Source organism: Oncorhynchus masou, unplaced genomic scaffold (assembly GCF_036934945.1).
Source record: "Oncorhynchus masou masou isolate Uvic2021 unplaced genomic scaffold, UVic_Omas_1.1 unplaced_scaffold_1812, whole genome shotgun sequence".
Taxonomy (NCBI): Eukaryota; Metazoa; Chordata; class Actinopteri; order Salmoniformes; family Salmonidae; genus Oncorhynchus; species Oncorhynchus masou.
Window position 1 is genome coordinate 16,693 of NW_027008329.1, and position 25,678 is coordinate 42,370.

At 43.3% G+C, this 25,678-nt stretch overlaps 1 pseudogene; it reads right to left on the reverse strand.

The window, feature by feature from the left end:
* Nucleotides 1–642: 642 nt before the first annotated feature.
* On the reverse strand, nt 643–21,860 carry LOC135532312 (zinc finger protein 585A-like; annotated as a pseudogene).
* Between the last annotated feature and the right edge of the window lie 3,818 nt (nt 21,861–25,678).

Consider the following 25,678-nt stretch of genomic DNA (forward strand, 5'->3'; position numbering starts at 1 on the left):
TTAAATGGGGTGTCCTGACTCTGTGAGGTCATTAAGGAGCCCATGGCACTTATTGCAGGGGTGTTAATCCCGGTGTCCTGGCTAAATTCCCAATCTGGCTCTCAAACCATCGCGTTCACCTAATAATCCCCAGTTTACAGTTGGCTCATTCATCCCCCTCCTCTCCCCTGTAACTATTCCCCAGGTCGTTGCTGCAAATGAGAACGTGTTCTCAGTCAACTTACCTGGAAAAATAAAGCAAAAATAAAGAGGCTTTGAGAATGATGATCTCATGCAATGATGATACAAAAAAAATGACTAGGTATCCCTTACTGTCACTGTTGTTTTTAAAGGATGAGAGAAGTGCTATACCTGGTGGAGAGAGATTCTAAGACAGAAATAGTTGCTTTATGCGCGCTGTACGTTACGACATGACACGTCTAGATGTAACGGAGGGCCCGTTTTTTCAACATTTCTCCAATACCATAAACGCTTGAAAAGAAACCCAGTTCACACCCCCGATTTTGACATCAACACACTCCCATTTTCATTGTAGCCTCGTTTGAATGTTGCGTTTGCGCACATTTGTAAGGAATGGGGTGAGTTTACGTTAATAATGAGGGCGCAACTTTGAGGAAAAAAAACAGGCTTATATTGCTGACAATATGTAAACTATATTTTTATTATACAAATGTTTTTTTTGAAAACCAATACATTTGCACAATGAGCACTTGTTCAAATCGCTCAAATACATCGTTGTTGGTTAGCTAGCATGCTAGTTAATTTTAGCCATATTAGCGTAGATGAGACATCAGTCAAAACAAGACATGGTATCGAGAACAAGACGGAACTATGGCAACTTCTTGTCATTGTTGCTATGACGTTCAGAATCATAACAACTCATGGCCTTCTGCCCCATCGACTTGCGCACATCCTTTTCGTGACAATCAAATTTTATTGGTCACATGCGCTGAATACAACAGGTGCAGACTTTACAGTGAACTGCTTATTTATGAGCCCCTAACCAACAATGCCGTTAAAAAGAAGAAAGAAAAAAAGACAACCCTTCTATACACTATATATACAAAAGTATGTGGACACCCCTTCAAATTAGTGCATCCGGCTATTTAAGTCACATCCGTTTAAAAATCGAGCACACAGCCATGCAATCTCCATAGACAAAGTAGTAAAATAGCCTTACTGATGAGCTCGGTGACTTTCAATGTGGCATCATCGTCATAGGACGCCACATTTCAACTAACTGTAAATGCTGTTACTGAGAAGTGGAGACTTCTTGGAGCAAAGATGTCTCAGCCACAAAGTGGTAGGCCACACAAGCTCACAGAACAGGACCGCAGAGTGCTGAAGTGTGAGAAAAGAAATTAGCCTGTTCTCGGTTGCAACACTCACTACCGAGTTCCAAATCACCTCTGGAAGCAACATCAGCACAATAAATGTTAGTCGGGAGCTTCACGAAATGGGTTTCCATGGCCGAGCAGCCGCACACAAGCCTAAGATCACCATGCGCAATACCAAGCGTCGGGCAGAGTGGTGTAAAGTTCGCTACCAATATTAACGCTACAGCATACAATGACATTCTAGACGATTCTGTGCTTCCAACTTTGTGGCAACAGTTTGGGGAAGGCATTTTCCTGTTTCAGCATGACAATGTCCCCGTGCACAAAGTGAGGTCCATACAGAAATGGTTTGTTCAGATCAGTGTGGAAGAACTTGACTGGCCTGCACAGAGCCCTGACTTCAACCCAATCGAACACCTTTGGGATGAATTGGAACACAGACTGCGAGCCAGGCCTAATCGCCCAACATCAGTACCCGACATCACTAATGCTCGTGGCTGAATGGAAGCAAGTCCCCGCAGCAATGTTCCAACATCTAGTGGAAAGCCTTCCCAGAAGAGGTGGAGGCTGTTATGGCAGCAATGTTCCAACATCTAGTGGAAAGCCTTCCCAGAAGAGGTGGAGGCTGTTTTAGCAGCAAAGTCGGGACCAACTCCATATTAAAGCCAATGATTTTGGAATGAGATGTTAGATGAGCAGGTGTCCACATACTTTTAGTCATGTAGTGTATGTTTTAGATAAAACTAAATTTCTCAACACTAATAATTTGTCCGACTTTGCTGCCCTCCTCTGGTGGAAATTAGAACTACAGTCTATTCTATTGGTTCTTTGTCTACAGATCATCACCACAGATTATATCTGCATCCCAAATGACACCCTATTCCCTATATATAGTGCACTAGTTTTGACCAGGACCTGGTATTTAGGGAATAGGGTACCATTTTGGATGCAGGAAATCCTATGTGGTTGGCTAGTCCTTGCTTTGGTCCATTCTATTCATTCGGTGTCTCGAGATGGTCAGCACAAAGAGGAATCTATCCTAATGTGAATGGCTAGTCCTCGTTTTCCTCCACCCTGCTAGCATCAACTCCTTCTCTTCTTCATCACTGATACTAATAGAATCCTCTTCACTCTTCACTCCTGCAGCCAGGTTTTCCCCTGTCCCAGTCCCAGGGTTTGGTAGCGAGCTGCTGTGACTTTTCCTCTGATGGGCTCGGAGGTTCTGGGTTCGCACGTAGCTCTTCCCACACTCCTCACAGCTGTAGGGTCTCTCTCCAGTGTGGGTCCTGAATCAATCAAAACATCAATTCATGAATGAATCAGTGCATCACACATGTATTTAATAAAAGCCCTTTTAAACACCAGTTGTTGTGCCAAAGTGCTTTACCTGAAGTGAGTGACGAGGGCCTTAGCTTTGGCGAAGCTCCTCCAACAGACGGAACAGTCGTGTTTCTCATCGCTATAATAATAGTAATAATAATAATAATAATGACAACAACAACAACAACAACAATAATAATAATAATAATAGTAATAATAATAATAATGACAATAATAATACTAGTAATAATAATAATAATAATAATGACAACAACAACAACAATAATAATAATAATGATTGATAATAATGACAACAACAACAACAATAATAATAATAATGATTGATAATAATGACAACAACAACAATAATAATAATAGTAATAATAATAAATGCATTTTATGTGTAGACCACTTTTTATTACACACAGAAATCACAAAGGTTACGTTTACACAGGCAGCCTAATTCTGATCTTTTGCCCAATTATTTGACAAACGAGCTGGGCCCGTAATTCACAAAACCTCTCAGAGTAGGAGTACTGATCTAGGATCAGTTTAGCCTTTTTTAGATCATAATGAATAAGATTATATGGACAGGTCCTAGATCAGCACTTCTACTCTGAGAAGTTTTGTGGCCCAGATCTGATGTGCATCAGCAACAGCAGTAGAAATGCCTTTTTTTTTAAAGGGCTAAAACCTATATATATATATATATGTGTGACTAATACTACAAGATAGGCAGACTAAAAAGGAGCCAGCAAAGACTAAACAGCAGAACATCTAAACTTAACATAGAACCGACCTGTGTGTTCGCTCGTGTTCGCTCAGTCGCCCTTTCTGGGTGTAGCTCCTCCCACACACAGAGCAGGAGTAAGGTTTTTCTCCGGTGTGCGTCAGCAGGTGTCTCTTCATAGCTCCCGAGTGAGCGAACCTCTTCCCACAGTCGGGGCAAGGGTAAGGTTTTTCTCTCGTGTGCACTTTCTGGTGGTCGCGGAGGGCTGTTCTTTCACGGAACCGTTTCCCACACACGGAGCAAGGGTACGGCTTTTCTCCTGTGTGGATCTTCATGTGTTTTTGTAGAGCTGATAGCTTCTTACAGTCTCTTCCACATTCTGGGCAGCAGTGGGACTTCCTGGCTTCGCTGTCAGATCTGTGTTCGGAACTCTCTCCTGTCGAGTCAGATTATTTACAGTATTTAGGGTTGTGTCCGAATTGGCAACCTATTCCCTTGGTGGTGCACTAGGGCCCATAGAGCTCTGGTCAAAAGTAGCACACTGCGAAGGAATAGGCTGCCATTTGGAACACACGTTCAAAGTGAATTCTAAAATGGGTCACAACAACATATCAATGAAAAGGAATCAAAGAACGTCATGTGGAATTCCATATTAGAACTCATCATTTTAACAGGCGCTCAGTGGAGACAACGACCTGAGTGTCTCTTCTGGTGTCGCCGCAGGTTAGAGATGTTGGCAAAGTCTTTCCCACATCTAAAGCAGTGGTGAGACTTGGTGTTGTTGTGATCCTCCCGGTGTTGTTCAGGTTCTCCCGGTGTTGTTGTGATCCTCCCGTCGGTGTTGTTGTGATCCTCCCGGTGTTGTTCAGGTTCTCCTGATGCGGAGGGACTCTCCTCGCTGTCAGAAGGACGGCTGGCACGCTGTCCTGTGTTGATGAAACAGTATGGGGGGGGGGGTTGGATGACGAGTGAATCATCCACATTCTAACGGTCAACATTCTATCACTTACTGATACGATGACGATCCCAACCAATTTCTTCTCCGTCTGAATTGATCAGACCACCAATTCCCTCTTCTTCCTCATCGTCATCTTCGACTTGGTTCTCAAACTTTTCAGAAACTGACTTCGGGCCCTGCAACGCTGAAGATCCAGGACCTGATGATTCAGCCAATACATCAACAACCATCTAGTTCACTATGTAGGACTCAGCCAATACATCAACAACCATCTAGTTCACTATGTAGGACTCAGCCAATACATCAACAACCATCTAGTTCACTATGTAGGATTCAGCCAATACATCAACAACCATCTAGTTCACTATGTAGGACTCAGCCAATACATCAACAACCATCTAGTTCACTATGAAGGACTCAGCCAATACATCAACAATAATATTTTACTTACTGAGGTAATCCCAATTAACTTCTTCTCCTTCTGAATTTATCAAACCACCAACTTCTTCCTCCTCCTCCTCCTCTTCTTCTTCTTTACTATCGATATATATGGTAGATGTTTGACTGCAGCCTTCACCGTGGCTTGGGTCAGGACCCAGAGAGCTTTCATCTTTGACCACGGTTCCCTAAATGGCAGAGGAGTCACACAGTACGTTGAGTTAAGAGACTGTTTAGTTTTTAAAATTTTTATTCCATCCTACTCTGATGAAATACGTGTATTTTTAAGCAATAAGGCACGAGGGGGTATAGCCGCGGTGTATTGGCCATATACCACAAACCTCCAAGGTGCCTTATTGCTGTTATAAACTGGTTATCAACGTAATTAGAGCCCAAAAATGTAATGTTTTGTCATACCCGTGGTATACGGTCTGATATACCACTGCTGTCAGCCAATCAGCATTCAGGGCTCGAACCACCCAGTTTATAATGTCTGATATACCACAGCTGTCAGCCAATCAGAATTCAGGGCTCGAACCACCCAGTTTATAATGTCTGATATACCACTGCTGTCAGCCAATCAGGATTCAGGGCTCAAACCACCCAGTTTATAATGTCTGATATACCACAGCTGTCAGCCAATCAGAATTCAGGGCTCGAACCACCCAGTTTATAATGTCAGATATACCACTGCTGTCAGCCAATCAGGATTCAGGGCTCAAACCACCCAGTTTATAATGTCTGATATACTACTGCTGTCAGCCAATCAGCATTCAGGGCTCAAACCACCCAGTTTATAAAATGCTTTTATCCTCTGGCATTTATTTGTACTTTTAAACTGTACAAATATTGTAGCCAAAAATCAATCAATTAATCCTGTTAGTGATGTCCTATTCCCCCATCTGGTTTGAATAGTCCACAGGTAGTCTGATGATTTACCAGAGCATCACCTCCAGCAGTCTGAAATCCTCCAGTAACAGCAGCAGACCCCTCTACAATGTGGGACGACCTCAGGAGCCGACCCCTCTTCATGTTAGCAGACCCTTTATCTCCAGTGTGGGACTGTCTGTGTTTCCTCAGGTTTGCTGTTGAGTTGAAGCTCTCCCCACAGACAGAGCACTGGTAAGGTCTCTCCCCGGTGTGCATCCTGCGATGGACCTGTTGATAGAAGAATTTGTATGTTTAAGATAATGACTAAAGTATTCCACCCTGAAACCATATAATTGTATGAAATGTGTTAAGAGTCAAAATGTGTTAGAGTCATAATCCAATAATATGTGTGACTAGACTTTTTAAGACTAGGCCATTGTGTTACTATTTCGCAATATGAGCTAAGGTATAGTTGAGACATTCAAGGACAACTGAACTGTCGACTTGTAATAACGGTGAAACTAATAACTGGAAAGAGGCCTCCCCACCCTAGGGAGGAGAAAAACTGTTAGAAACGGTTTGCAGAAGATAATGAAACATGTTGCAGAAGTGTGATAAACTATGTATGTGAACTGTGGAAAAATACAGCCCACCTAAAACGAGGTGGAGTTTCTACTGATGTGAGTTCATTTGTGTGTGTGTGCTATTAAAAGACTGTGTTCTCATTTTGAAGACAGAGCGCTCTCTGAATAAAGTATTGATCTATTGCAGGCTGAGACTCTGTCTATTTCTTTGAACTGGAGCTTTACAACCTTCAGGAATTAGACAGAGATACAAAATAGTTCAGTTAGAACATTGGGATAGAAATTCTCATGACACCTGTCAAGTCAGAATTTAGTTAAAGAGCTGGGTCACAACTCACCTTACATCATTAAAGGGATAGAAATATTGTAAGGGGGAATGTGGAGATAACTAGTGAACTACGTCGGTTGACATAATCCGCCTCTACCCTCCGTTCTATTGGCGAACGTGCAATCACTGGAGAATAAACTGGATGAGCTCAGTTTCGAGACTGCCATATCAACGGGACCTGAAGAACTGGAATATCCTATGCTCCTTGGAGTCGTGGCTGAACAAAGATATAGATTGTATACATCTAGCTGGTTTTTCTATGCATCGACAGGACAGAATGGCAGCGTCAGCTAAGCTCAAAGGGGGAGGTGTCTCTTAACAACAGCTGGTTTGCTCGATCTCTAGAATTAAGGTTCTGCTCACCCGAGTTAGAATACCTCATGATAAGCTGTAGACCACACTATTTACCAATATAGGGCCATAAACAAGAAAACAAAAATGCTCATCCAGAGAAGGCGCTCCTAGTGGCCGGTGATTTTAAAATGCAGGGAAACTGATATCTGTTGAAGCTAATTTCTACCATCACCTTTCCTCCACACACAGAAACGCATACAAATATCTCCGTTACCCTCCATTTGGCAAATCTGACCATAACTCTATCCTCCTGATTCCTGCTTAGAAGCAAACACTCAAACAGGAAGTACCAGTGATGCAGCTCAATACGAAAGTGGTCCGATGAAGCGGATGATAAGCTACAGGACTGTTTCTCTTCAGCACAGACTGGAACATGTTCCAGGATTGAGGAGTTTACCACATCAGTCGCCAGCTTCATTAACAAGTGCATCGACGACATCGTCCCCACAGTGACGGTACGTACATATCCCAACCAGAAGCCATGGATTACAGGCAACATCCGCACTGAGCTAAAGGCTAGAGCTTTGCTTCCAAGGAGCAGGACACTAATCCGGATGCTGATAAGAAATTTTGCATCCGACTGCAAGGCACTACAGAGGGTAGCGCGTACGGCCAAGTACATCACTGGGGCCAAGCTCCCAGCCATCCAGGACCTCTATACCAGGCGGAAAGCCCAAAACATTGTCAAAGACTCAAGTCATAGACTGCTCTCTGTGCTAATGCACGGCAAGCGGTACCGATGCACCAAGTCTGGAAACAACAGGACCATGAACAGCCTCTACCGCCCCAAGCCATAAGACTGCTGAACAGCCTCTACCCCCCCAAGCCATCAGACTGCTGAACAGCCTCTACCCCCAAGCCATAAGACCATGAACAGCCTCTACCCCCAAGCCATCAGACTGCTGAACAGCCTCTACCCCCCAAGCCATAAGCCCATGAACAGCCTCTACCCCCAAGCCATCAGACTGCTGAACTGCCTCTACCCCCCAAGCCATCAGACTGCTTAACAGCCTCTACCCCCCAAGCCATAAGACCATGAACAGCCTCTACCCCCCAAGCCATCAGACTGCTGAACAGCCTCCACCCCCTAAGCCATAAGACCATGAACAGCCTCTACCCCCAAGCCATCAGACTGCTGAACAGCCTCTACCCCCCAAGCCATCAGACTGCTGAACAGCCTCTACCCCCCCAAGCCATCAGACTGCTTAACAGCCTCTACCCCCCAAGCCATAAGACCATGAACAGCCTCTACCCCCAACCCGGAGCCATCAGACTGCTGAACAGCCTCCACCCCCTAAGCCATAAGACCATGAACAGCCTCTACCCCCCCCAAGCCATCAGACTGCTGAACAGCCTCTACCCCCCAAGCCATCAGACCATGAACAGCCTCTACCCCCAAGCCATCAGACCATGAACAGCCTCTACCCCCCAAGCCATCAGACCATGAACAGCCTCTACCCCCCAAGCCATCAGACCATGAACAGCCTCTACCCCCCAAGCCATCAGACCATGAACAGCCTCTACCCCCCAAGCCATCAGACTAATTAATAGTTTATCTATCATATCAACCTCACATCTACCTCACATCAACCTCACATCAACCTCACATCAACCTCACATCAACCTCACATCAATCTCACATCTACCCTGGGGCGGCTGGGTAGCTTAGTAGTTAGAGCATTGGACTAGTTACTCATTGTGTATATTGTCTACACCTGTTCTTTACAAAGCATGTGACAAATTAAATTTAACATTGTGGGGAAGTGTGGTAATAATGGCTAAAGGACCTTGAGGGAGGATGCGTAGGAGAACCTCATCCCACAGACATCGCAAGATTGAGGTTTCTCTCCTGTATGTGTCCGCTGGTGGTCCTTCAGACGCTCAAATCGAGGGAAACGCCGTCCACACACGGAGCAGGAGTAAGGTTTCTCTCCAGTGTGTACCTTCTGGTGTTTTAACAGATTCCCCTCGCTGGATGAACCTCTTCCCACAGACAGAGCAGTGGTAAGGTTTCTCCCCTGTGTGCGTCAGAAGGTGTCTCTGTAGGGTGATACCCCCTGTGGAGAAACCTCTACCGCACACAGAGCAGCGGAAGGGTTTCTCTCCACTGTGTGTGCGGAGATGTGCAACTAGCTTCGATGGTTTAGGGAACTCCTTTCCACACACCGAGCAGAGGTGAGGCTTCTTGGTTCTGTATCGTTTCATCTGGATTTTTTTGGTGTTGTTCAGGTTCTGTTGATGTAGAGGGAATCTCACCGCTAACAAAGACTGGGACAGGGCTTTTTCCTGTGTGGAAAAGCGAAAAGGTTAAACAATGGATCTGCGTCCCCAAATTAAACCCTATTCCCTACATAGAGCCCTAAGGGCCAAAGTGTAGAGCAGGTTAAACAAATACTTAGCCGCTATGCTAAAACTAGCTGACCGACTAACTAATACAGAGACTGTGTATCAAATAGTACCATATTCCCTATAGGGCTCTGGTCAAAAGTAGTGCTATGCAGGGAATTGGGTGCCATTTTGAAGAGCTCAATCAAAATTATCATTCTGCCTCTTACTAGAAAGAGAAACGTGACCAACTTCCTCTCCGTCGGAATTGATCAAACCACCAACTTCCTCATCCTCTTCTTCTCTCGCCTCCTTCCCCTCCTCTTCTTTCTCCAGTTCTTCAACTATAATTTTCAGTCCCAGAGTTTCACCCAGGGACTCTTTGGGTTTGGGTCTCGATCGGTCACCAGGGTCCTAGAATGGAAATTTAATTCAATATTAGTTTTTTTTAAACAAGATAGGAATAACAAAGCTCTTGGCCCTAACTACCTATGTAGGTTCCCTAGATGACAGAATATTGACGTCTCCTCTTGAAACACTTGAAACACTGTCAGTCATAATTTAAATGGAACCCTATTCCCAAGGCCCAGGCTATTGCGATTTGGGACGTGGCTACAATTGTCTCCCACCTTGCCGCGGTCTCGCTCCACCTGTCCACCATCTCCTGTGTGAGTCTGCTGGTGTTCTCTCAGGGGACCAGGCCGTGAGAAGCCCTTCCCACACACAGAGCAAGGGAATGGTTTCTCTCCTGTGTGAGACCTAAATCAAATCAAACTTTATTTAAAAGTGTATTTAAAATCACAACACTTAACAATGAAATATAGGAGATTTTAAAAAAACAACAGAAGGCAATAAAAGAGATTAATAAAGGAACATCAAATAAAAGAGATGACAAAAATAATAGTGAAATCATCGATTCAAGTCCATACTAACCTCTGGTGATCCCTGAGTCCTGAGGGTGTGAAGAAGCTCTTCCCACACACAGAGCAGCGGTGAAGTCTCTCTGCGGTGTGCTTCAGCTGGTGGGCCCTAAGATAAGATAAAAGTAGATTAAAAAAACAACAACAAAAAACTTCTGACTACTTGAAATGACCCTGTAAACCGTATAATTGATAAATAAAAACCATAGGTTACACCTCAGGTTTCTCTGCTGGGTGTAGCTTCTCCCACACTCGGAGCAGCGGTACGGTCTCTCTCCCGTGTGCAGCAGTTGGTGTCTCTTCAGGCTGATCAGTTATAAAGATATGTTAGTTAGAGGTAGTTTAAGTTTTATTGCACCACAGAGCAGCCAGTCAAAACAAACCAATGAACTCCACGAGCAAATGGCATGTGCCAAACTAAATACATATATAATATACTTAAAGAGGACGGACGAGGATCGTGTTCACTAGGAACCAAAAGGATGCACACGGCCGTAACAGAGAAGGGATGACCTGTTCAATATGAAGCGCTAGTTTTCGTACTCCTTTGCAAAAACGTTTTGCTATGGTGTGCACTAGAATCTAGGTGTGCACTAATTAATACAACACTGGTCTACACTGATAACAACAACACACCTGATCATCTGGGAGAAGGTGTTCCCACAGTCGGGGCAGGAGTAAGGTTTCTCTCCGGTGTGGACGATCTGGTGGAGCGTCAGGCTCCCCTTCTGGGCGAAGCTCTTCCCACACACTGAGCAGGAGTAAGGCTTCTCTCCAGTGTGGATTCTCATATGGACTTGTAGCTTGTATGCAATGGGAAACTCCTTTCCACACACAAGGCAGGAGTGGACTCTTCTGTGACAGCTGTGATGCTGTTTATGTTGTTGTTGTTGTTGTTGTTTATGCTCTACGGCTGCAGGGAGACTCTCCTCAGTAGTCTCAGAGTGGTGGTTGTTAGAACTGTGTTCTGTGTGGATGAGGAAAATAGTTTGGGTTAAATATACTAAACCATAACTAACTAAACATGAGAGCTGAAGGTCAAAGGTTAATGAGTAATTTTAAAAAAGGGCAAAGGGTAATGAGTCATTTTTAAAAAAGGTCAAAGGGTAATGAGTCATTTAAAAAAAGGTCAAAGGGTAATGAGTCATTTAAAAAAAGGTCAAAGGGTAATGAGTCATTTTAAAAAAGGTCAAAGGGTAATGAGTCATTTTAAAAAAGGTCAAAGGGTAATCAGTCATTTAAAAAAAGGTCAAAGGGTAATGAGTCATTAAAAAAAGCTAGAATCTACAGTTGCTACATCCATTTTTGGACTTAAAATTAAAAAAGGAACACTATGGCCATTTTTTGACCTCAACATTGTTGTCCAGATCACGTTATGAACCTGTAGCCCTGCAGATCAAAAGCTAGGTATTATTTTTTTGTATCCGGATTTTACCATCAGTGGCATATTTGGGGGTAATCACGTTTTTTTTTAAAACTACAACGAGCTTCAGGGAGGAGTGAGGTTGATTTCCTGATCTCTACTTCCCCTGCTCCGCCCCCTCGAATGCGGGAAAATGTGTGTGTTCCTAGTTAAACAGCCTGGAGATTGTAATCCTGAAGATCATAAAAAATAGCTGTATTTACTAGTCTCCTATAGCATTCAATAGGCTACAAGCGTGCTATGGTAATCTCCCAACATCTTGTTCATATTTTCGTCGTCATGGTAGACTTCGATCACGTTACCTTGGTATCGGCTCCATCTATCAGCTGGGTTTACTAATGATAGAGAACACACAATCCTAACAACAAATCTGATTGGTCTTTTCTCCCCCCCCCTTTCAGAAAATACCGCCTGCCGACCACAGCCTACTGTTTCTTCCTAGCGTGGATACTTCAAGGAAAAAGACTTGGGGGGGGGAAACAAGAGTGGCTTCACCTGCCTTGGTGGTTGGGCGCATTCTCCTGGTGGTCAGTCCACTACAGAGGTTTCATCCATGTTGATGAGGAATATCTATCTCCTAATGGTCAGTCCACTACAGAGGTTTCATCCAGGTTGATGAGGAATATCTATCTCCTAATGGTCAGTCCACTACAGAGGTTTCATCCAGGTTGATGAGGAATATCTATCTCCTAATGGTCAGTCCACTACAGAGGTTTCATCCAGGTTGATGAGGAATATCTATCTCCTAATGGTCAGTCCACTACAGAGGTTTCATCCAGGTTGATGAGGAATATCTATCTCCTAATGGTCAGTCCACTACAGAGGTTTCATCCAGGTTGATGAGGAATATCTATCTCCTAATGGTCAGTCCACTACAGAGGTTTCATCCAGGTTGATGAGGAATATCTATCTCCTAATGGTCAGTCCACTACAGAGGTTTCATCCAGGTTGATGAGGAATATCTATCTCCTAATGGTCAGTCCACTACAGAGGTTTCATCCAGGTTGATGAGGAATATCTATCTCCTAATGGTCAGTCCACTACAGAGGTTTCATCCAGGTTGATGAGGAATATCTATCTCCTAATGGTCAGTACAAAGGCGTTATCCAGGTCGATGAGGAATATATACAGTTGAAGTTGGACGTTTACATACACCTTAGCCAAATACATTTAAACTCAGTTTTTCCACAATTCCTGACATTTAAATCCGAGTAAAAATTCTCTGTATTGGGTCAGTTAGGATCACCACTTTATTTTAAGAATGTGAAATGTCAGAATAATAGTAGAGAGAATGATTTATTTCAGCTTTTATTTCTTTCATCACATTCCCAGTGGGTCAGAAGTTTACATACACTCAATTAGTATTTGGTAGCATTGCCTTTAAGTTGTTTAACTTGGGTCAAACATTTCATATTCCCTCAATAAGTTGGGTGAATTTTGGCCCATTCATCCTGACAGAGCTGGTGTAACTGAGTCAGGTTTGTAGGCCTCCTTGTTCGCACACGCTTTTTCAGATCTGCCCACAAATCTTATATAGGATTGAGGTCGGGGCTTTGTGATGGCTGCTCCAATACCGTGACTTTGTTGTCCTTAAGCCATTTTGCCACAACTTTGGAAGTATGCTTGGGGTCATTGTCCATTTGGAAGACCCATTTGCGACCAAGCTTTAACTTCCTGACTGATGTCTTGAGATGTTGCTTCAATATATCCACATAATTTTCCATCCTCATGATGCCATCTATTTTGTGAAGTGCACCAATCCCTCCTGCAGCAAAGCACCCCCACAACATGATGCTGCCACCCCCATGCTTCACGGTTGGGATGGTGATCTTCGGCTTGCAAGCCTCCCCCTTTTCCCTCCAAACATAACGATGGTCATTATGGCTAAACAGTTCTATTTTTGTTTCATCAGACCAGAGGACATATCTCCAAAAAGTACGACCTTTGCTCCCATGTGCAGTTGCAAACCGTAGTCTGGCTTTTTTACGGCAGTTTTGGAGCAGTGGTTTCTTCCTTGCTGAGCAGCCTTTCAGTCTATGTCGATATAGGACTTGTTTTACTATGGATATAGATACTTTTGTACCTGTTTCCTCCAGCTTCTTCACAAGGCCCTTTGCTGTTGTTCTGGGATTGATTTGCACTTTTCGCACTAAGGTATCTCTTGGAGCAGTATTTCTTTGATTTATTTTTATTTCACCTTTATTTAACCAGGTAGGCTAGTTGAGAACAAGTTCTCATATGCAACTGTGACCTGGCCAAGATAAAGCATAGCAGTGTGAACAGACAACACAGAGTTACACATGGAGTAAACAATTAACAAGTCAATAACACAGAAGGAAAAAAAAGAGATTGTGTGCAAATGGCATAAGGAGGGAGGCGAATAATTACAATAAACACTGGAGTGATAAATTATCAGATGGTCATGTACAGTTAGAGATATTGGTGTGCAAAAGAACAGAAAAGTAAATAAATAAAAACAGTATGGGGATGAGGTAGGTAAAATTGGGTAGGCTATTTACCGATAGACTATGTACAGCTGCAGCGATCGGGTAGCTGCTCAGATAGCAGATGTTTGAAATTGGTGAGGGAGATAAAAGTCTCCAACTTCAGCGATTTTGCAATTCGTTCCAGTCACAGGCAGCAGAGTATGACGGCTGCGTGGTCCCATGGTGTTTATACTTGCATAATATGGTTTGTACAGATGAACGTGGTACCTTCAGGCATTTGGAAATTGCTCCCAAGGATGAACCAGACTTGTGGAGGTCTACAATTGTTTTTCCTGAGGTCTTGGCTGATTTCTTTTGATTTTCCCATGATGTCAAGCAAAGAGGCACTGAGTTTGAAGGTAGGCCTTGAAATACATCCACAGGTACACCTCCAATTGACTCGAATGATGTCAATTAGGCTATCAGAAGCTTCTAAAGCCATGACATAATTTTCTGGAATTTTCCAAGCTGTTTAAAGGCACAATCAACTTAGTGTATGTAAACTTCTGACCCACTGGAATTGTGATACAGTGAATTATAAGTGAAAGAATCTGTCTGTAAACAATTGTTGGGAAAATTACTTGTGTCATTGCACACAGTAGATGTCCTAACCGACTTGCCAAAACTATAGTTTGTTATCAAGTAATGTGTGGAGTGGTTGAAAAATAAGTTTTAATGACTCCAACCTAAGTGTATGTAAACTTCCGACTTCAACTTTATCTCCTGATGGTCACTATAGAGGGTTCATCCAGGTTGATGAGGAATGTCGATCTCCTGATGGTCACTACGGAGGCTTCATCCAGGTTGATGAGGAATGTCGATCTCCTGATGGTCACTATGGAGGCTTCATCCAGGTTGATGAGGAATGTCGATCTCCTGATGGTCACTACGGAGGCTTCATCCAGGTTGATGAGGAATGTCGATCTCCTGATGGTCACTACGGAGGCTTCATCCAGGTTGATGAGGAATGTCGATCTCCTGATGGTCACTACGGAGGCTTCATCCAGGTTGATGAGGAATGTCGATCTCCTGATGGTCACTACGGAGGCTTCATCCAGGTTGATGAGGAATGTCGATCTCCTGATGGTCACTACGGAGGCTTCATCCAGGTTGATGAGGAATGTCGATCTCCTGATGGTCACTACGGAGGCTTCATCCAGGTTGATGAGGAATGTCGATCTCCTGATGGTCACTACGGAGGCTTCATCCAGGTTGATGAGGAATGTCGATCTCCTGATGGTCACTATGGAGGCTTCATCCAGGTTGATGAGGAATATCGATCTCCTGATGGTCACTATGGAGGCTTCATCCAGGTTGATGAGGAATGTCGATCTCCTGATGGTCACTATAGAGGTTTCATCCAGGTTGATGAGGAATATCTATCTCCTAATGGTCAGTCCACTACAGAGGTTTCATCCAGGTTGATGAGGAATATCTATCTCCTAATGGTCAGTCCACTACAGAGGTTTCATCCAGGTTGATGAGGAATATCTATCTCCTAATGGTCAGTCCACTACAGAGGTTTCATCCAGGTTGATGAGGAATATCTATCTCCTAATGGTCAGTCCACTACAGAGGTTTCATCCAGGTTGATGAGGAATATCTATCTCCTAATGGTCAGTCCACTACAGAGGTTTCATCCAGGTTGATGAGGAATATCTATCTCCTAATGGTCAGTCCACTACAGAGGTTTCATCCAGGTTGATGAGGAATATCTATCTCCTAATGGTCAGTCCACTACAGAGGTTTCATCCAGGTTGATGAGGAATATCTATCTCCTAATGGTCAGTCCACTACAGAGGTTTCATCCAGGTTGATGAGGAATATCTATCTCCTAATGGTCAGTCCACTACAGAGGTTTCATCCAGGTTGATGAGGAATATCTATCTCCTAATGGTCAGTCCACTACAGAGGTTTCATCCAGGTTGATGAGGAATATCTATCTCCTAATGGTCAGTCCACTACAGAGGTTTCATCCAGGTTGATGAGGAATATCTATCTCCTAATGGTCAGTCCACTACAGAGGTTTCATCCAGGTTGATGAGGAATATCTATCTCCTAATGGTCAGTCCAGTACAGAGGTTTCATCTAGGTTGATGAGGAATATATACAGTTGAAGTTGGACGTTTACATACACCTTAGCCAAATACATTTAAACTCAGTTTTTCCACAATTCCTGACATTTAAATCCTAGTAAAAATTCTCTGTATTGGGTCAGTTAGGATCACCACTTTATTTTAAGAATGTGAAATGTCAGAATAATAGTAGAGAGAATGATTTATTTCAGCTTGTATTTCTTTCATCACATTCCCAGTGGGTCAGAAGTTTACATACACTCAATTAGTATTTGGTAGCATTGCCTTTAAGTTGTTGAACTTGGGTCAAACATTTCATATTCACTCAATAAGTTGGGTGAATTGTGGCCCATTCATCCTGACAGCGCTGGTGTAACTGAGTCAGGTTTGTAGGCCTCCTTGTTCGCACACGCTTTTTCAGGTCAGCCCACAAATCTTCTATAGGATTGAGGTCGGGGCTTTGTGATGGCTGCTCCAATACCTTGACTTTGTTGTAATTAAGCCATTTTGCCACAACTTTGGAAGTATGCTTGGGGTCATTGTCCATTTGGAAGACCCATTTGCGACCAAGCTTTAACTTCCTGACTGATGTCTTGAGATATTGCTTCAATATATCCACATAATTTTCCATCCTCATGATGCCATCTATTTTGTGAAGTGCACCAATCCCTCCTGCAGCAAAGCACCCCCACAACATGATGCTGCCACCCCCATGCTTCACGGTTGGGATGGTGATCTTCGGCTTGCAAGCCTCCCCCTTTTCCCTCCAAACATAACGATGGTCATTATGGCTAAACAGTTCTATTTTTGCTTCATCAGACCAGAGGACATTTCTCCAAAAAGTACGACCTTTGCTCCCATGTGCAGTTGCAAACCGTAGTCTGGCTTTTTTACGGCAGTTTTGGAGCAGTGGTTTCTTCCTTGCTGAGCAGCCTTTCAGTCTATGTCGATATAGGACTTGTTTTACTATGGATATAGATACTTTTGTACCTGTTTCCTCCAGCATCTTCACAAGGCCCTTTGCTGTTGTTCTGGGATTGATTTGCACTTTTCGCACTAAGGTATCTCTTGGAGCAGTATTTATTTTATTTATTTTTATTTCACCTTTATTTAACCAGGTAGGCTAGTTGAGAACAAGTTCTCATATGCAACTGCGACCTGGCCAAGATAAAGCATAGCAGTGTGAACAGACAACACAAAGTTACACATGGAGTAAACAATTAACAAGTCAATAACACAGAAGAAGAAAAAAGAGATTGTGTGCAAAAGGCATGAGGCGAATAATTACAATTAACACTGGAGTGATAAATGATCAGATGGTCATGTACAGGTAGAGATATTGGTGTGCAAAAGAACAGAAAAGTAAATAAATAAAAACAGTATGGGGATGAGGTAGGTAAAATTGGGTAGGCTATTTACCGATAGACTATGTACAGCTGCAGCGATCGGGTAGCTGCTCAGATAGCAGATGTTTGAAATTGGTGAGGGAGATAAAAGTCTCCAACTTCAGCGATTTTTGCAATTCGTTCCAGTCACAGGCAGCAGAGTATGACGGCTGCGTGGTCCCATGGTGTTTATACTTGCATAATATGGTTTGTACAGATGAACGTGGTACCTTCAGGCATTTGGAAATTGCTCCCAAGGATGAACCAGACTTGTGGAGGTCTACAATTGTTTTTCCTGAGGTCTTGGCTGATTTCTTTTGATTTTCCCATGATGTCAAGCAAAGAGGCACTGAGTTTGAAGGTAGGCCTTGAAATACATCCACAGGTACACCTCCAATTGACTCAAATGATGTCAATTATCCTATCAGAAGCTTCTAAAGCCATGACATAATTTTCTGGAATTTTCCAAGCTGTTTAAAGGCACAATCAACTTAGTGTATGTAAACTTCTGACCCACTGGAATTGTGATACAGTGAATTATAAGTGAAATAATCTGTCTGTAAACAATTGTTGGGAAAATTACTTGTGTCATTGCACACAGTAGATGTCCTAACCAACTTGCCAAAACTATAGTTTGTTATCAAGTAATGTGTGGAGTGGTGGTTGAAAAAAGAGTTTTAATGACTCCAACCTAAGTGTATGTAAACTTCCGACTTCAACTTTATCTCCTGATGGTCACTACGGAGGGTTCATCCAGGTTGATGAGGAATGTCGATCTCCTGATGGTCACTATAGAGGCTACATCCAGGTTGATGAGGAATGTCGATCTCCTGATGGTCACTATAGAGGCTTCATCCAGGTTGATGAGGAATATCGATGGTCAGTACAGGGGCTTCATCCAGGTTGATGAGGAATATCGATGGTCAGTACAGGGGCTTCATCCAGGTCATCTGGATGAACTGTAATACATGTGCAATCATTTTTTCAAATGGTATCTGAGTTGTTTAAAAACATATTAAATGTAATACTAAAGTAGAACGGGATAAGACCAGGAGTTTATATTGACTCACTGCACCAGCTGTATGTTCTTAGCGTCGTCGCTCAGCCACGACTCGGTGAGACATAAGATATTACAGCTTTTAATGTGCCGTTGGTAGGATATACGTGCTTTCAGTTCGTCCCATTTCATTTCCCAGCGATTGAACGTCAGCTAGCAGAACAGAAGGCAAGGGCAAATTAGCCACTCGTCGCATGATCCTCGCTCGGCACCCTGATCTTTTGCCTCAAAATCTCTGTTTCCTTCTCCAGTAAATCACGGGGATTGGGTCCTCCAATAAGGAGGGGACTTGGGTTTGTATCTTCCTGGTATCCAATAAGGAGGGGTCTTGGGTCTGTATCTTCCTGGTATCCAATAAGGAGGGGTCTTGGGTTTGTATCTTCCTGGTATCCAATAAGGAGGGGTCTTGGGTCTGTATCTTCCTGGTATCCAATAAGGAGGGGACTTGGGTTTGTATCTTCCTGGTATCCAATAAGGAGGTGACTTGCAGTGGGTGGAGCATCTCAGATAGAACCAAGTTCTATTTGAGCGCTTTTGGCTACACAGACGCTAGTTCATGTGTTGGAGTGGTGTGGGTGAAATGATTGATTGACATGTAGTGTATGTGTGCATTTTATTGTTGCACTGCTCGTGCAAAGTGGCCTGAGAGGTTTGCGTGTAACAACTTCCTGTGGAGTTGTGGAGGCAAGCTGTGGAACATTCCTTTAATGATATATACCCAGTGATTCTTGTAGAATATAACTATAAATAAATATTTAAATGAGTTTAGTTCAACTGTCGTACCCCATCAGAACCCAAAATATAAAATTGTTTTGCTCTAATGTTTGTAAACAATGTACATTTTTAGCAAACACTTTTGTAGACTTAAAACTATACATTTTGATATCATAGATGGTCAGTCCTTGCATTCATTGCTCGGTCTATGCATTTGAGAGTGGTTACATTTCTCCAGGCCCGTTCCTCAGCTTTTTACCAAAACAGGGGCGGGGTGTCCGCTTTGTTATTGTTTCAATTAAGGACTCTAGCTTTAATGATTTATATTTTATAGGAGAAGCCCTCCTTAATTCATTTTATTAGTAGTTGGTGTGTAACTAAACCAGTTTGACATAATAAGGTGTGACCATGACATGTGACAGAACATGTACTCACCAAAAACATGATCTTCCTCCTCCTCCTTCACTATGATCTTCAGTCCTGGTACACCAGCTTCAGCTTGACCCAGGCTCTCTCCAGCATGTGACAGCTGGAGTCCACCACTAGGGGGCAGCGTGACGGTCTCTTCCGCATGCGCCTGCTTCCTGTGTCTCCTCAGACTGGAGGCAGTGAAGAAGTCCTTGTGACAGTAGGGGCAGCGGTAACCTTTTACCCCGGTGTGTGTCCTCTGGTGTGCCCTTAGGAACCCCGGCTGAGTGAAACTCTTCCTGCACTCGGAGCAGCTGTACGGTCTCTCCTCGGAGAAGCTCTGCTGGTGTCTCTTCAGGTCTCCCAGGGAGAGGAACCTTTTACCACAGTCGGGGCAGGGGTGTGGTCTCTCCTTGATGTGTACCTACACCCAGGACCACATTGGAAATAAGTGTAATTAAAAGGAATAGTTTTTTTTAACGATCAGAGTTTTTGCTTTGGACAATAAGTGCTCAATCTACAAAACTTGACATGCACAATTATTATAAAAAAAAAAATTGGGGGGGGGGGGGTTGTACAAACATTGGCTAATGAATGAAAATACCCTAAATATATTGTTTGACTAAAGTGATCCTTTAGTCAAACCTGGAATCTGTATTTGGTGAAACTGCCACGTCCATTTGGGATATTACAGTAATAAAGAAGTTACTAAACTGCCACCTCCATTTGGGATATTACAGTAATAAAGAAGTTACTAAACTGCCACGTCCACTTGGGATATTACAGTAATAAAGAAGTTACTAAACTGCCACGTCCATTTGGGATGTTACAGTAATAAAGAAGTTACTAAACTGCCACGTCCATTTGGGATATTACAGTAATAAAGAAGTTACTAAACTGCCATGTCCACTTGGGATATTACAGTAATAAAGAAGTTACTGGAAACACTTTACTTTTCCCTCGGACATCATTTGCGCTAGAACACCATGTGTTTTCTGCGCTGCTGGATCCTCAACGACATTAGCGCCTTGGTGAACAGTCTGGGTGAACAGCCTGGGTGAACAGTCTGGGTGAACAGCCTGGGTGAACAGTCTGGGTGAACAGCCTGGGTGAACAGCCTGGGTGAACAGCCTGGGTGAACAGTCTGGGTGAACAGTCTGGGTGAACAGTCTGGGTGAACAGTCTGGGTGAACAGCCTGGGCGAACAGCCTGGGCGAACAGCCTGGGCGAACAGCCTGGGCGAACAGCCTGGGCGAACAGCCTGGGCGAACAGCCTGGGCGAACAGTCTGGGCGAACAGTCTGGGCGAACAGTCTGGGCGAACAGTCTGGGCGAACAGTCTGGGCGAACAGTCTGGGCGAACAGCCTGGGCGAACAGTCTGGGCGAACAGTCTGGGCGAACAGTCTGGGCGAACAGTCTGGGCGAACAGCCTGGGCGAACAGTCTGGGAGAACAGTCTGGGCGAACAGTGGCACTGTTTCCCCCCTTTACGGATTTCAGCTTTAACATTTTCATTGTCCTCTGGGATTTCTTTTTAAAATGGTTTTAAACTGAACAACAATTTAAATAAAGAAATAGGGGATACATCCCAAATGTTCCTGTATTCTATATATAGGATCCCAGTGCGTCCCAAATGGGATCCTATTACCATTGGGCTCTGGTCAAAAGCTGTGCACTATATATATATATATATATATATATATATATATATATATATATATATATATATATATATATATATATATATATATATATATATATAGTGCACAGCTTTTTTTATATATATATTTGACCAGAGCTCAATGGTAATAGGATCCCATTTGGGACATACTTTTGACCAGAGCCCAATGGTAATAGGATCCCATTTGGGACATACTTTTGACCAGAGCCCAATGGTAATAGGATCCCATTTGGGACGCACTCAAACCAACTGAACCTACCCTCTGGTGTGACTCCATGTAGCCCCGGGCTGAGAAGCGCTGACCACAGTCTGGACAGGAGAAGGGCTTCTCTCCCCTGTGGGTGGTCAGGTGGACACGCAGCTTGTAGAAGGTAGGGAACTGCTCTCCGCACTTCTGACAGGTGTTGGAAGTGTTGTTGTGGTTCTCCTGGTGTTGGACAGGTAGTCCTCCCGGTGTAGAGGGGACGGAGCCGGGAGGGACAGGACTGTCTCCTGTGGGAATGAGATAGGTTTATGCTGCAATAGTTTGTGTCGGGGCGTCCCAAATGGGTCAGTCTTATGTCTGGAGTATTTATCCGGTGAGCGACCAACTGACTAACTGACTAACTGACTAACTGACTGACTGACTGACTGACTGACTGACTGACTGACTGACTGACTGACTGACTGACTGACTGACTGACTGACTGACTGACTGACTGACTGACTGACTGACTGACTGACTGACTGACTGACTGACTGACTGACTGACTGACTGACTGACTGACTGACTGACTGACTGACTGACTGACTGACTGACTGACTGACTGACTGACTGACTGACTGACTGACTGACTGACTGACTGACTGACTGACTGACTGACTGACTGACTGACTGACTGACTGACTGACTGACTGACTGACTGACTGACTGACTGACCCTCTCCCTGGAAGTCTCCCTCTCCCTCTCTCCTGGTGTCTCCCTCTCCTCCCTCTCTCTCTCTCTCTCTCTCTCTCTCTCTCTCTCTCTCTCTCTCTCTCTCTCTCTCTCTCTCTCTCTCTCTCTCTCTCTCTCTCTCTCTCTCTCTCTCTCTCTCTCTCTCTCTCTCTCTCTCTCTCTCTCTCTCTCTCTCTCTCTCTCTCTCTCTCTCAGCCACCGTGCTTCGACATCAGCATTGCTGTATGGGGTTTTAGGCTGGGATTCTATACAGCACTTTGTGACATCGGCTGATGTAGAAAGGGCTTTATAAATACATTTGATTGATTGATCGGTTAGACCAGAACCATGTGTTTAGACAGCTGGGGCGATTAAGGCTTAAACATTATGATGCATTTACATGACACTTGAACATTCTATGGAGCCATGTTAGCACATCATTAGCATAACATGGGAAACATTTCAATAATTATATGTCACTATGTCTAGAATTAGAACAATATTACAATTTCAAAGTTGGTCCAACGAGCTAAGTATATGTCTCTGGGTTAGACCAGTGGCCACCAGACCTGGGTTCAAATACTATCTGAAATCTTTCAGATACTGTTAGCGTTTGCTCTAGCTTGCCAGGAGTACCAGATGGGCGGGATTTGCGTTTTTCTTTTGCGTCCACTCTTATTGGTTCCATTGCGCAAGACTTCTATTCTTATTGGTTCAATTAATCCCAATTAATCCCAGATAAAGTATTTGGAATGACTTCAAATACACTAAACAAAAATATAAAACGCAACATGTCAAGTTTTGGAACCATGTTTCACGAGCTGAAATAAAATATCCTAGAAATTTCCCATAAAAAAAGCTTATTTCTCTAACATTTTGTGCATAAATGTGTTTACATCCTGTTAGTGAGCATTTCTCCTTTGCCATGATAATCCATCCACCTGACAGGTGTGGCATATCAAGAAGCTGATTAAAACTTCTTATGGGTGCAGGGGCAGTATTGAGTGGCTTGGATGAAAGGTGCGCAGAGGTGCCCAGAGTAAACAGCCTGCTCCTTAGTCTCAGTTGCTAATAAATGCATATTACTATTAGTATTGGATGGAAAACACTGAAGTTTCTAAAATTGTTTGAATGATGTCTGTGAGTATAACAGAACTCATATGGCAGGCAAAAACCTGAGAAGAAATCCAAACAGGAAGTGAGAAATCTGAGGTTGGTCGATTTTTCAACCCAGGCCCTATTGAATTCACAGTGGGATATGGGTGAAGTTGCACTTCCTAGGGCTTCCACTAGATGTCAACCGTCTTTGGAAACTTGAATGAGGCTTCTACTGTGTTGTGGGCCTGAATAAGAGCTGAATGAGTCAGGTTACTGGCAGAGAGCCATTTCCTGGTCACGCGCATTCCACATGATATCGACCTGCGTTCCATTGCTTCTCTAGACACAAAGGAATTCTCCGGTTGGAACTTTATTGAAGATTTATGATAACAAAATCCTAAAGATTGACTATATACTTAGTTTGAAATGTTTCTTCGACCTGTAATAACTTTTTGAAGTTTTTGTCCGAAGTTATGCGGGACCTGCACGACCGTTTAGATATGTGTACCTAACGCGCTAACAAAAGTATCTACTTGGACATAAATAATGGACATTATCAAACAAATCAAGCATTTATTGTGGAACTAGGATTCCTGGGAGTGCATTCTGATGAAGATCATCAAAGGTAAGGGAATATTTATAATGTGATTTCTGGTTTCTGTTGACTCCAACATGGCGGAAAATTGTATTTATTTTCTGAGCGCCGTCTCAGATTATTGCATGGTTTGCTTTTTCCGTAAAGTTTTTTTGAAATCTGACACAGCGGTTGCATTAAGGAGAGGTATATCTATAATTCCATGTGTATAACTTGTATTATCATCTACATTTATGATGACTATTTCTGTTGAATCGATGTGGCTATGCAAAATCACTGGATGTTTTTGGAACTAGTGAACGTAACGCGCCAATGTTTCAGATATTTTTATAAAAATATGAACTTTATCAAACAAAACATACATGTATTGTGTAACATGAAGTCCTATGAGTGTCATCTGATGAAGATCATCAAAAGGTTGATTATTTTTATCTCTATTTGTGCATTGTGACTCCTCTCTTTGACTGGAAAAATGGCTGAGTTTTTCTTTGGCTTGGTGGTGACCTAACATAATCGTTTGTGATGCTTTCGCTGTGAAGCCTATTTGAAATCGGACACTGGTGGGACTCACAACAAGATTACCTTTAAAACGGTATAAGATACATGTATGTTTGAGGAATTTTAAGTATGAGATTTCTGTTGTTTTGAATTTGGCGCCCTGCACTTTCACTGGCTGTTGTCATATCATCCCGTTAACGTGAAATTGGCATGCTGACTGCAGGAATGTCCACCAGATCTGTCCACCAGAGAATTTAATGTAAAGTTTTAGAGAATTTGGCAGTACATCCAACCGGCCTTACAACCGAAGACCACCAGGACCTCCACATCCGGCTTCTTCACCAGCCACCCGGACAGATGATGAAACTGTGGGTTTTGCACAACCAAAGAATTTCTGCATAAACTGTCAGACACCGTCTCAGGGCAGCTAATTTGCTCGTTGTCCTCACCAGGGTCTCGACCTGACTGCTGTTCGGCGTCGAAACCGACTTCACTGGGTAAATGCTTACCTTCGATGGCCACAGAGTTCCTCTGTCCAGTGTCTGTATTCTTTTGCCCATCTTAATATTTTATTGGCCAGTCTGAGATATGGCTTTTTCTTTGCAACTCTGCCTAGAAGGCCAGCATCCCTGAGTCGCCTCTTCACTGCTGACGTTGAGACTGGTGTTTTGCGGGTACTATTTAATGAAGCTGCAACTAGACACTAATGTACTTGTCCTCTTGCTCAGTTGTGCACCGGGGCCTCCCACTCCTCTTTATATTCTGGTTAGAGCCAGTTTGCACTGTTCTGTGAAGGGAGTAGTACACAACGTTGTACGAGATCTTCAGTTTCTTGGCAATTTCTTGCATGGATCAACCTTCATTTCTCAGAACAAGAATAGACTGACGAGTTTCTGAAGTAAGTTCTTTGTTTCTGGCCATTTTGAGCCTGTAATCGAACCCACAAATGCTGATGCTCCAGATACTCAACTAGTCTAAAGAAGGCCAGTTTTATTGCTTCTTTAATCAGAACAACCATTTTTCAGCTGTGCTAACATAATTGCAAAAGGGTTTTATAATGATCAATTAGCCTTTTAAAATTATAAACTTTGATTAGCTAACACAACGTGCCATTGGAACACAGGAGTGATGGTTGCTGATAATGGGCCTCTGTACGCCTATGTAGATACTCCATAAAAA